Here is a 14,207-nt window from a genome sequence, read left to right as displayed (position 1 = left end):
TGGGATCAGATACATCCGAGGATTGGTTGGGACCTTCCGGTGTTTCCTGCTGCATATAGACACTGCTGGGGCTTTGCTCTTGACACTCCCCGGGCTCCGGGCTTGCTGTATACTGCTCCCTCTTGAGATACTGGGGTTCGCAGCTTTCAGTAGTGTCAGCCATATGGCCGTTGGACTAGGACGAAAGCAGTGAGGGGAGAGCTCTATGATGCGTGATGATGTGTTACACTATGAACAGAGTTTGGCTATGTGCGCGTGTCGCTGACTAAGCTATGGCTATCGCCGAAGGACCAACTGCCTCTTGTCTATGTCTCTTCCTTTGGTCTATGCCTTGGGACCCCCGGTCCATGCACCCCCCTAAAAAACAACCAACGCCGTCCTCGGCGTTCTTCCTACTATCACTTCTATTGTCCTATTCGTTCTCTTCTTCATCCGCTTCGTCTCTTGTCTGGTCGTTCTCTTCTTCTTCATGTCCCTTCTGTTTCTCTGATTCTTTCTCCGTTCTATCTTCTGTATCTGCTTCCGTGTCGTCGTCTCCTCTCTCTCTGATTCTGCGTTCATGCTCTTCTTGTTCTCTTGCTAACTTCGTTCCCGTTCTCGGGGTGAATGCTCTGAGTCGTCTTGCACTAAACTCTCCTTGAACTGGGATTCCGTTCAGCGCTTCAAGCTTGTATGAGTCTAGGATCTTCTCTCGTATACGCCTTGGGATTGACCATTTTGGTATGAGCTTTCGTTCCGCTTTGAACGTATAATCTAAATCATTGCGATATACTTGAACTAGTTGTCCGATTCGAAATATAACCTCACCTGGCGCTCGTTGTAGCAACTTTTTATCAAATGCTGCCTTCCTCTTGATCGCATGTCGCACTACTTCATCGTATCCGTCCAACCGTTGTTGTTCGACGTATGCTATTTGAGTTAGTGGGTCTGAAGTGCGTGTCGCTGACGCGCTTTCTTCTACATTCGTCTTCGGTGTGTTGACTACTAATCCTAAAAGAAGTTCCTTTGGAGAAAATTTCAGCGCTGGCAATAATCGATAGTTAAGAGCGTGCACCGCATCCTCCAGATGGTCTGGCCACGATTGTGTCAAGCCGCTTTCTGTCGTTTTTTGTCCTTGACTTTGATCTTCTCCTAAACTTGGTGCGCATAAGCATTTTAAAACGTGTAGTAAAAGCTTATTTGTTCCTTCTACAAGGCCGTTGATCCACGGGGAGTACGCCGCTACGATGTGTACTTTGCATTTCTTCGATTCGCAGAAGTCCTTCACTGCTTCGTTGTTGAAGTGCTTGCCACCGTCCGCCATGAATGTTTCCGGTGTTGTGAATGCGTTGAAGATGTTCTTGAGTCCTTCAATCGTCGTTTTTGCACTACCTGATGTTTTATATTTAAACACCCAGATATGCTGCGAAAACGTGTCCAAGTACACGCCGAGCGTATTGTATCCTCCTTTCCCTTTCGGGAGGGTGAGATAGTCTCCAACTAACAGTTCGAATGGGTGCCGCCTGGTTATTGGCTCTAGTAGCGAATTTATGTGCGTCGGTCCGAAGTTCTTGCATTTTGCGCAGTCTTTGATGGCATCTAGGATTGACGCGTCTAGCTTGGGGCTGCATATTCGGTCCAGTAATGCGATTTTGATCGCATCTCGTCCCCAGTGGCCTCCTTCTGCATGCTCTTGTGCTGCTAGTACCTTGGCTTCTCCTCTCGAGACACATTCTACTCTTGTCCTGGCTCTCGTCGTTGTGCCACCTCGTAGCTTCCAGAGCCTCCCTTCTTCTATAACGTACTGTTCTGCTCTGTGTCTTGCTCGCCGTTTCTCTCTGATCTCCGTGGCTTGATCTAGGTTACATATAGCTTCTACGACTTCCTTGAATACTGGCTCGTTCTCGAATCGTGTGCGAAGCTTGTCTACTTGTGCGTCCACCGTCGTAACGTTCATGATGTCGTTAATTAGTCCTATCCTTGCTTCCCAGTCTTCGCTTACCGTCCACTCGTTTCCGTCTCCTGCTACTGGAGCGGTGTTTTCCCATTTTCTGCTAAGGCCATCAGCAACGACATTCAGCTTTCCTGGTACGTGCCTTATGTCCACTATATGATACGCTAATATTCCCTCTCTCCATCTTGTGTGTACTACGTTCAGATGCGGATTCAGCAGCGTGTCTCTCATCGCCCTGCAGTCTGTTTCAATCTCGACCGGAAATCCCCAGATGATGCTCGAGAATTTATCCAACCCGAATTTGAGCGCTGCGAATTCTAGTAAGTACGATTTGTACTTCTTTTCTGTCGCTGATGTCCGTTTTGATGCGAAGCCTAGAGGATATAGACGTTCGACCCATTTCCCTGCTGATGTTCGCGTCTTGATTCTCTGTGCTAGGACCGCTGCGAAGCCTTCTATACATCCGTCCGATGTCACTATGAAGTGCGACCCATTGTATCTTGGTGCGTGTAATACTGGTCTTGATGTAATCGCCGTTTTTAGATCTAAAAATGCTTTAGTATGTTCCTGCGTCCAAATAGTACTTAACTTGAAGCCGCTCATGGCTCGTCGATACGCTGTTTTGGACATTGTGCTGTCTATGGGTGCTTGCAGTAGTAAATCTCTTAGTGGGCCTTCTCTTTTCGCGTATGCATTGATTAACGTTCTGTAGAATCCTGTTAGTCCTAAAAACGAGGCTAAGTTCTGTGCGTCTTCGGGTTGTCGCCAGTCTACAATGGCTGTCAGCTTTGTTAGATCTGGTTTCACTCCTTCTCTTCCTATCGTTCCTCCTGCGAACTCGGTCTCTGACATGCAAAGCTTTGTCTTGCTCGGAGCTATTGAAAATCGACATTCTCGAAAACGTTGGAACAAAACTGTTAGCTTATCCATCATTTCTCTAAACGTACCTGTCGCGCATCCTCCGTCGTCCATGAACAATTCCATATAGTGCGTCACTAGGAAATCGTGTAGCCTTTCTGCTAATGTATCGCAGAACGCTGTCGGTGCTCCTGTAATTCCCATCGGCATTCGTCGATATTGAAAGTACCCTCTTCCTTCGATGTAGAACGCTAAATATGGACGCCACTTCTCCGGCACTTCTATCGCATAATACCCTGCTGCGAAGTCAAAAATTGAGATGTAACGTTGACCACTTAACCTCTGTTGTTTTGCTAATATATCCCCCTGCGGCATTGGGACTACTTCCGTTATTTTGTTAAGCTGCGCGAAATTCTGACAGATCCTCCATTTTTTCGGTCCTTTTTCTCTTGTTTCTTCTAAGGTAGGATTCTGTATCTCTCGTGGCGGTAACTCATAGGCTGGTTGTAGTCCCGCTGCTCTATGTTGGTCGTTGATTCGTTGCTTTAGCTCGTCCCATGGTAGACCGCCCGTTTCGTGTGCTCTTTGCGCTATAACCGTGGTTGCTACACATCGAATCAGTTCTGGGGATGCTCTCTCTACTATACCTGCTTCCAACATGTCCGTTACTCGCTCATTGTAAAACTTCGCTTGTTCGGGCGTTAAAGGGCGTTGATGTATCCGTAGGTTGAATATTGCGTTATCTGGAACGTTTAAATTCAGCGCTGCTCCAGGAATAGGGACTACTTCTCTTAGCGTTAGTGCAAAACTGTCTGCGTTTTCCGCTATAAACTGTTCTAACTCCTTTTTCTCGTCTACTGTCAGGTCGTTCCCGAACGTGATCTGTCGGAGAATTTCTTTGACTCTTGCCGGATTAAATGGATTCGTTTGTCTTGAGTATATTGACGCGTCGTTCCTCATCGGTTCTAACTCTGGAAGTTCTTCTAATAGTTGCTCTCCTCCTTCGTCTGGTCCTTCTTGTGCGTTTAATATGTTGATGCTCGTTGTTTCTTCTGTTAGATTATGTGTGTCAGTGCTTGATTGTTCTCTCGATACTCTGGCCGCTGTCACTCCCTTTGATGTGTTATTCTCTTTTTCTGCTGTTCTTTCTTTTGACGCGCTCTCTCTCTTCTTTCTGATCCAGTATCCTGTCGGCTTCCATTGGCCCATTGGGATGTTTGATGGTTTTGTTTTGTTTTCTAACGTCCTTTGTTGTTTCTCGTCTAGCGTGAAACTGACTGCATCTGCTCTCTGTAACATCCGCTTGTCCGCTATCTGGTTTTCTATTGCGACTGTTTTGATTCCGTCGGTTATCACGATCGTGTCCGTTTCGTATTCGTGAATTGCTGCGAATGTTTGAAGTGTCGGTTTTCCTAGTAAGAAGCCCCAGCTTCCGCCACTGTCAAAGACTTCAAACGTGCTCCGCACTCCGACTTCTTCAATCCTAATCATTCCCGTCCACTTTGCGATTGCTTTGACTATATTTCCATTTGCCATCCTTAATCGTTTGTCTGATGCGCTCCAGTTTCCCAATCTGTGCTTGATCTTCTCGAAGATCGACGTGCACATTGCACTGGTCATTGCGCCGTCATCGAATATCGCTCGTACTCTGACTCTTTCTCCTTGTGGACCTTCTAGCTCTATTCGGTGAGCGAACGGAACTGCCTCTCCATTTTTTAACTGAGTTTTTGTGATGACCGGGTGTCCAACCGAATACAAGTCATCGGTTTCGATTGCGTCGTGAAGTTCGGTAGTACATGCGATATCCTTAGCTACGCGCTCAGCAGAAACTTTGGGGCTAATGGTCCTAGAGTTGTCCTCGCATGTTGCCTCTTCGCATGCGAGGACTTCAACTCCGGCTTGAATGTGTTTGAGACTTTGGGTCGACGTAATGTTCTTTTTTACGTCGACCCGTCCGCTTTTCCCTGTTGTTCGGGAATCTCTTCAATCCACGCTTCTAACTGTGTCTCCTCGTAGCCGTTACTCATGACTAGTGATATCGGTGTGGCCGTTGCTCTGTTGTATGCGCCCAGCGTCTTGCTCACAATTGCTCTCCACGCTGCTTCTTTGCGCGTTAGCCTCTCTTCGTGGTTCGGCGGTAACGGGCAATCCCGTCCGTTGTGTCCATGTGTCCCACACGCGAAGCATTCGCTGGATGCGATGGCTGCCGTGCCCGGCTTTAGTGGGTATCCTGTCTCTTGTGTGACTCTCGCGTTCTCTCCCCATCTCGTGTTCCACTGTGCGAGCTGCGCTCTATATGCTGCTTTTCCTGCTGCGCTATCCGGGTGTTGCGGCATCGTTTGGACTAACTGCCTGACCATTGTTTTCATCTCCTCCGTTACTACTAACGGCTGTTGCGTTGTGGCCGGTTGCCGATTATACATTGGTTGTGCGTTCTGACGATTGGTTGCTGCTGGTACCCGGTTATATGTGTTGTTCGCTGTCGGAAGCGTTGGCGGTGTCGTGGGGTTAATCGACATTCTATTGAATTGACTTTGTAATGCTGCAATTGGGTTTTGCTGCGGTGCTCGTGTCTGGACTCGAGCTAGGTCTGCGCGTAGCGCTTTGAGCTCGTGTGATTGCTTGAGGTATTGTTCTTGTTTCTCTACAAGCCGACTTCCCTTGAGCTCTGTCACCGCTTTCGTGAACTCCTCCCACTTGGTATATTCTTCGTCTTTCAATAGATCCTTTACGATGTCCGGCAGTTTACTGCGGACTTGCCATATCATCGACGTGCTCTGTTCGATGCCTGCGTCTGTTGCGAGTTGAAGCGTCTTCATCGCCCATGCTACGTGCGTCCAGCATTCTCTATCATAGAGCGTCTTCTTCTTTCCTACGTCTTCTTCTCGTAGTATATGCTCTAACAATTCTTTCTCGTACTCTGCTCTTGTCTGTTCCGCTATCTGGACTGGCGGCCAGCGTTTCTCGAATGCTATCACAAATGCATTCCATGTCGCTTTGTCTTTCGACTGCAACGCTTTGAACCATCGTTCTGCTTGTGAACTTGTTCCGAGGTAATCACCAAAAGCGTCTAATTTGTCGGTGCTGTCTGTTATTGTCTGCTGACGCATTGCTCGATTGAAGGATTTCAGGAAATCCGCCGGATTTTCTGATGCTCTTCCATCGCCGTGAAATATCTGCGGGGTCTCTACAGGCATGACGGCTTTTAACTGTGCGAGTGCAAAGAATTCGGCTAGATTGTAATTCGGTACTGTGGAGATGGATGTGAGCTGCTCTGTCTTCGTGCGACGACGTGGTTGTTGGACTTCGGACGATGGTATGTAGATGTCTAATTTTTGGACTTCTAGTTCTGGGAAGGGGACTTGATTGTTCTGCTGTTCGTCTTCTTCCGAGAGGCTGCTTAGTGACGATGTGCTACAGTGACTTGGTGTGTTGTGTCCTGATGGATCTGGTGTATCGAGAGGAGATGATGCTGCTGATGTCTTTTCTGACCAGAGTTCCCAGTTCGTTTTTAAACGAACGTTGGTTACCGCTTGTCCTTTTGCTGTTCTGGGTCTCAATTTGTTAGCTTTGGGCATCAAATATAAACGTAAATGTGAGTAAGATGAACACTGCTCTTTTTTGTAATTGGTGTTGTTTTTGATGTGAGTTGCGACGTAATAAGACTGTATGTTTCTGTAAATGGTTCGTTAGCTTCTATTTGGGAGCTTCTATGTTCTATTCTATGACTAAAATCTAGACCGCGAGCTAATGCTTCTTTCTTCTGCGTGCTTTTTTGTGTGATAGGTGTCACGAGTTCCAAATACAAATCATTATTCGTTCCTTAATTCTAAGTCCTTTAAGCGCCCAGTCACAGCGCCTGTTCCTAAGAATGTATTTACTGTTGAAGAAGTTCCTATTATTGCGTCTATTGTAGAATTACCAGAGTCACGTGATCTATCGGACAATGCCGAAGATATTGACGTCATGCCTCGCGACACTCTTGGAATGTTCCAGAGTCTTACTGCGGCTGCGGCACATGTTATGACATCATAGTTATATATAGAATCGTACGATACCTTTAAATTATTCTGATTGGTTAGTTAGTTCATACTCAGTTTCAGTCTCAGTTTCAATATGTGTATATAGGTAGCTCGTCGTAGTCAGTAGTTCTTTAGTTCAAACCTCTTGTATCTCCAAGTGAGCAATCCAAGACGTACCTGCTGCCTCATCCTCTTTGTGATTATCTTGTTGTTTGAGTCCTAGTCTCTGCCCTGCGTTAATTCGTTTAAGGGGTTGTGACATTAGGTTTGAACTATAGGAGACTCCGACTCTCGCGTTACACTCTCGCATCTCTTTCTCTTTCGCCTGGTCGTGTTGGTAGTCACCACACCATTAGCCGAAACAGAACCATTATACTTTTGCCCGGCTTAAAACGCCGCGATCCTTTGTTTAAATCTCTTTGCTCATTTGAGCGCATTTCTTTACCTATCATCTTTCGTAGTTAGTAGTCCTATACCAGGCCCTGTCTTACCGCAGCCGCCAGTATACGGAGGTGTTCACGACATTAGGCGTGTCACTGCAACTTTGAGTGCTGGCCCAAAACCCTGCCTGCTCAACGTTACTATAGTTTCATTTCTACCTATTCCTTTCTTCATACGCACGTAGGCATTCGTTTCGAGTCAATAGCGGAACTGTCTAGACGACAAACCGTGCTTTCGACCTACGAGGATTTAGCGACATACCCTAGTGAGACTCGCACTTGTAAGCTTCGGCTGGAAGAGTGATAACTTGTCCTAGGCTTGTACCCTCAGAACGGAGATTGCATTGTCCCTAGTTTTTCCCACTCGATCGAGTATAGTTACGTATCCTTTTTAGTTAGTATTAGGGAAGCATCGGTTGGGTTGATTAAAGAACCCTTCGATCCTGAAGTACGTGGTAGATCCGATCAGATATCGGGGACCGCTTCAGTTTTCCATTACATAACTTTCTTCTTTTCATCATCATTCCCTTTCGGAAGAGCCCTTACGAGCAGCTCTTCAACAGACATCAGTGAATCGGGTTCCAGAACACAACTGGCACTATGTCTGAATTACCAAACGCTCCTGTACAGTCTGCACCGACAGTGATACTACCGTCCAGTCCACAAGAAATTGTTGACTACATTCACATGTCACTTGCGAACCAAGCGGACAGCTTCAGGGTCAGAATAGCGGAACTAGAAGCCAAGAATTTAGCTCTAGAAGAAGCAAACAGACTCCTGGGCGTACGCCTGGAAATGCAAGAAGACGAGACCGTGAAAATACAGTCTCAACAACCATCCTTCGGCTCAGCAGGAGCTAGCCTACTTTCATCAAACTCTTCCCCCTCCATCAAATACTCCAAACCCCAAGACTTCACTGGAGAAAAAGACTCCATAGAACTCATGGTCTGGATATCACAAGTAGCGCTATACACGGCGCAATGGCCCAACATCCAAGAAGGCCAAAGAATTGGAGTAATGCTCTCCTTCATGAAGGGTACTGCAGCCAAATGGGCACAACCTTACATCACCAAACTTGGAAGGACCGGAGATGAGAAGTTAACCGTGGAGAAATTCCTGGAAGACTTAGAAGCCATGTGGGGGCAAGAAGATCGTGAAGGAAAAGCGATCAGAGAACTGGAATCCCTTAGACAAGGATCTTCCTCAGTTCCAGAGTACGCGGCCGCTTTTAGACAAAAGGCCGCACACACTTCATTTTCCGACTATGACCAGAGACAGAAGTTCAGAATGGGACTTCAAGACCGTGTCAAGATACAGCTTGCTCATGTCCGTTACGAGGACAAAAACACCATGAAGAAACTGGTGGAACATGCGATCCAAATTGGACGCAACTTCGAAGAGCTAGACACGGACAAGAAGAAGACGACCTGGTGGACCCCTAAACAAGGCCCCAGGACCCCTGAATACAAACCTGGTCCGAGCAGGGAAAGCGACGCTATGGACGTCGACGCCAACAAGCAGCGAGGTGCTCCAAAACCTCAAGGAAGGACTGGATCCTTCAAATGCTACCGCTGTGGAGGCGAAGGCCATATGGCAAGAAACTGCAAAGACACAGTCGCACCAAAGGTGCAGGTGAAGGCTACTACAGTGCCAAAAGAAGAAGACCCTATTCCGAGTTGGTTCAAAGCCTGGGTCAGCTCCAAAGAAGGCAAGGGTTTTTAGAAGGGTCGAAGTCAAAGTCTGCGAACTTAGACCCGAACAATCGTTTCTCTATCCTATCTACGTTCTCGGATGTATCAGAAGTATATATTAGATCCAAATCTGAGCATTTTTACATTCCGATCACGTTGAAGGGAAAGAACCGACAAGCAGATGTGAAAGCACTGGTAGATTGCGGTGCATCGACATTATTTATTAGCGAAAAGTTTGTGAAAAAGAACGAAGTCCGGTGCCATAAATTATTAAGGCCCATTCCGGTTAAAAATATCGATGGCTCGTTAAATGCCGCTGGATCGATGACTCATTACGCTGAATTAGGTCTAAAGATCGGTGACCATGTTGAGGATCAAGCAGCCTTCATGGTTACGGACTTAGGAAGCGATGATGTTATTATTGGCATAGATTGGCTAAGATACCACAACCCGGAAATAGATTGGAACGCTGGACGTTTTGCACTTTCTCGTTGCCCAGTTAAATGTATTACTAAAAAAGAACAAAGACAAAAAAATAAAGAAAAAAGAAAAGAACAAAAAAAGATAGAAGAAGTGCCAGACCTGATTCCCACAGAAGAGGATGACGAAGAAGACATGGCGATGAAGAGGGCGACAGTTGAGGAAATAGAAGACGAAGAGTATCCTGGAGAATGGATCAAGTATAAAGCCTCGGTTGCCACGGAGCAGAAGGTTGCAGAAGAAGCAACGAAGGTGAAGAAATCGGTCGAAGAAATGGTTCCCGATTGGCTTCACGAGTACCTGGGAGTTTTCTCAGAAGAAGAATCTAAGCGCTTTCCTGAAAGAAAGAAATGGGATCATGCGATAGATCTTAAAGATGATGGCGATCTTCCGCCGAATGCGAAACCCTATCCCTTATCACCCAAGGAGATGGACACTTTGAAAGATTGGTTAAAAGCCGAGACTGCACTGGGACGTATAAGAAATTCACAATCTCCAGTGGCAGCACCTTTCTTCTTTGTGGCCAAAAAAGATGGCAAGTTGAGACCAGTAATGGACTATAGAAAGCTCAATGAGAAGACGGTTAAAAATGCATACCCGCTACCGAGATCTCAAGATTTAATTGATGCTTTAACTGGTGCCACGATGTACTCCAAGATGGATGTAAGATGGGGGTACAATAATATTCGCATGAAAGAAGGAGATGAGTGGAAGGCGGCCTTCAAAACGCCGTTTGGTCACCATGAACCAACCGTGATGTACTTCGGTTTAACAAACTCCCCTGCCATGTTCCAAATCATGATGAACGAGATATTCAGAGATTTAATTGATGGAAAGACCGTAGTTGTCTATATCGATGATATCCTCGTGTTCACGAATGGCAATAGGGAGCAACACCGAAAAGTTGTACGAGAGGTACTAAAATGACTAAAAGAGAACGATCTGTATCTGAAGCCTGAAAAGTGTAGCTTCGAACAGACAGAAGTCGAGTTCCTCGGGTTGATAGTGGAGAAGGGTGGTGTTCGAATGGACCCTGTGAAAGTAGAAGGAGTAATGAAATGGCCTGTACCCAAATGCGTTAAAGATATACAAGCATTTATGGGCTTTGCCAACTTCTACAGAAGATTTATCTTCGGGTTCTCAGACATCGCTAGACCAATGAATGATTTACTACGGAAAGATGTCAAATGGGATTGGACGGAGAAACAGCAAGATGCTTTTGATGAACTGAAGTCAAGGTTTACATCAGCTCCGATCCTAGTAATGCCTGATGTTGAGAAAAAAATGAAAATAGAAACCGATGCTTCCGATTACGCAACTGGAGCGGTTCTATCTCAACTAATGGAAGATGACCTATGGCACCCCGTAGCATATTACTCTAAGTCAATGAACGATGCAGAAAGAAATTATGACATCCATGACAAAGAGTTACTTGCAATCATTCGAGCGTTGGAGGAGTGGAGGCATTATGTGCAGGGAAAACCTCACCATGTGGAGATCTGGACGGATCATAAGAATCTCGAGTACTTTATGACGAGCCAAAAGTTGACAAGAAGGCAAGCCAGATGGAGTCTGTTCCTGGCGGAGTATGAATTTACGCTCCAACATAAGCCTGGTGTAGTCAACGATAAGGCTGATAAGCTTTCTCGGAGAGAAGACCACAGAGGGGGGGTAGAAAACGACAATTCTGATCGTATTTTGTTAAAACCGGAGTTTTTTACTGTAAAAGCTGCTAAAAGAGGTCAAGTTCTAGTGCAAGGAGAAAAACAATTGCTAAGAAAGATAAGGCAATGCACAGAACGAGAGCCCGAAGTCGCGAAAGCGCTACAAACGCTAAAAGCAGCACCGGTACAATTGCGTAGAGGAGTCGAAGAATGGAATGTGGAGGATGGATTGGTGTTATTCCGAGGACTGGTTTACGTTCCAAATGATAAAGAGATCCGCCGAGAGATATTGGAGTTGTTTCACGACTCTCCACCGGCTGGACACCCTGGACGTGCCAAAACCTTAGAATTGATTTCCAGAAATTATTGGTGGCCTTCAATGACGAAGTATGTCCACAATTACGTAGATGGCTGTGATAGATGCAGAGCAACGAAGATTCACCCAACGCAACCACATGGTCCGCTTAAACCAAATGAAATACCAGCGGGACCTTGGCAATCAATCACTTGTGATTTGATAGTAGATTTGCCTAAAAGTGAAGGGTTCGACTCTATTTTTGTTGTCGTTGATCGATACACGAAACAAACGCACATCATGCCTACGAAAAAGGAAGTTGACGCTCGAGGAATCGCGAAACTTTTCTTAGATAACGTATGGAAACACCATGGAACTCCGAAACAGGTGATATCGGACAGAGGGACACAATTTGTTTCCAAGTTTATGGGACAAGTGTCGAAACGCCTAGGCATAAAATGGAACATGTCAATGGCTTATCATCCTCAGACAGACGGACAAACAGAGAGAATCAACCAAGAAGTAGAGCAATATCTGAGAATGTTCACGTCTTACCGCCAAAATGATTGGGTAGACTGGCTTCCGATAGCAGAATTCGCTCACAATAACTCTGTCACTGTAACGGGTCATAGTCCATTCAAAGTACTCTACGGATACAATCCAGAGTTTACTTTTTCACCAATTTCCAATTCTAAAGTACCTGCAGCTGATGAACGAGTGGATGTAATGAAAGAGGCAAAGGAAGACGCAGAAAGTATGCTGCGAATGGCGAATGAGCGGATGAAGAGATTCTACGATAGAGGAGTAAAAGACGCACCACAATTCAAGAAAGGAGATCTGGTCTGGCTCAATGCCAAAAATATCCGTCAGAAAAGACCAAATAAGAAACTCTCCGATCGACGACTTGGTCCGTTTGAAGTGCTAGAGAAGACGGGTGACGTAAATTACCGCCTGAACCTTCCAGCAAAATATCAGATTCATCCGGTATTCCATGTAGAATTACTCACTCCGCATTCCCCCTCGACCTTAGTCCAAAGACTTCCACATCATCGTCCGCCGCCAGAGATCTTATCAGAAGGCGATTCCGAATGGATAGTACGAAAAGTCCTAGACTCGAGACTGCACAGATCAAAACTCCAATACCTAGTAGAGTGGGAAGGATATCCGATAGAAGAAGCGACATGGGAACCTGAGGAAAACCTTGAGAATGCACGGTTGAAAGTTCAAGAATTTCACCGGCAAAATCCGAAGGCATTAAATCCCCGCAAAATTAACAAATCGGTGTTCGAAACTCAAGAGTTTTTGGAATGGCGCAAGAAGTTTATCCGTCCTAGTTTCATTCGCGATGACGCTCACCCTAGAGAGGGGGTAATGTCACGAGTTCCAAATACAAATCATTATTCGTTCCTTAATTCTAAGTCCTTTAAGCGCCCAGTCACAGCGCCTGTTCCTAAGAATGTATTTACTGTTGAAGAAGTTCCTATTATTGTGTCTATTGTAGAATTACCAGAGTCACGTGATCTATCGGACAATGCCGAAGATATTGACGTCATGCCTCGCGACACTCTTGGAATGTTCCAGAGTCTTACTGCGGCTGCGGCACATGTTATGACATCATAGTTATATATAGAATCGTACGATACCTTTAAATTATTCTGATTGGTTAGTTAGTTCATACTCAGTTTCAGTCTCAGTTTCAATATGTGTATATAGGTAGCTCGTCGTAGTCAGTAGTTCTTTAGTTCAAACCTCTTGTATCTCCAAGTGAGCAATCCAAGATGTACCTGCTGCCTCATCCTCTTTGTGATTATCTTGTTGTTTGAGTCCTAGTCTCTGCCCTGCGTTAATTCGTTTAAGGGGTTGTGACAATAGGTGTGTGATGCAATATCGCGCTGGTTCGGATTCTCTGTTCACCACGATGGACTAGGACGAAAGCAGTGAGGGGAGAGCTCTATGATGCGTGATGATGTGTTACACTATGAACAGAGTTTGGCTATGTGCGCGTGTCGCTGACTAAGCTATGGCTATCGCCGAAGGACCAACTGCCTCTTGTCTATGTCTCTTCCTTTGGTCTATGCCTTGGGACCCCCGGTCCACCGTGACGAGGATGCTGACGAGGCTTCTTTGGCAACTTGTAATTCTGATATTGTATGTCGTAATTTGACAGCCTTGGTGCTTTCCGAGAGCCTGAGCTGTTAGAGCTTGTAGGCGCTTCATACGGTGAGCCCAGGGGAGAGCCTCGCGAATAAAGTAGTGAGCTCACCCATAGAATTATCAAGTGGGATTTGAAGGTTGGTAGCTGTTGAGGCCTAACTCAGAAAAGCTGTCATCAAGACCCAGTCAAAGTAGATGACCTCTCCCGCACACATCAATTAACTTGGCCCTGACGCGTCAGAGTAATTAATTCACGTGACCGTATCAACTTGCACAAATAGTCAGCGCTAGTATGCGCGCTCGTCATTAGTAATGGTTCGATATTACGAAAAAATCTGTTCCACCAATCGCATCGTTGCTCCATTAGCAGCGCACCGTAAGCATCGAACTTTTTTTTGACGAGCGAAAATTATGGGTCTTTTGCTGAGTCTCATCGATGTATCAATCGATAACATCAATAACACTGACCATAAACCATATCATGAATTCAAGATTAGCTCAGTATAAAAACACGCAAGATACAGCTGTGCTGTAGTACCACACTCGTTACTCAGAGTCACTTGAAGCTTATAACGTGATGCTGGTTGTCATTTCGTCACCCAACAAGGCTCCGCCCCCCTCGGCCAGGTCGGCCTGTTCTCGCAATTCTGTTCGGTATCAAACTAATAAT

The sequence above is a fragment of the Suillus fuscotomentosus genome, assembly GCF_016647785.1.
Source record: "Suillus fuscotomentosus strain FC203 chromosome Unknown F5891scaffold_93, whole genome shotgun sequence".
In the NCBI taxonomy this organism is placed as follows: Eukaryota; Fungi; Basidiomycota; class Agaricomycetes; order Boletales; family Suillaceae; genus Suillus; species Suillus fuscotomentosus.
Note: the sequence above shows the minus strand (reverse complement) of the source record.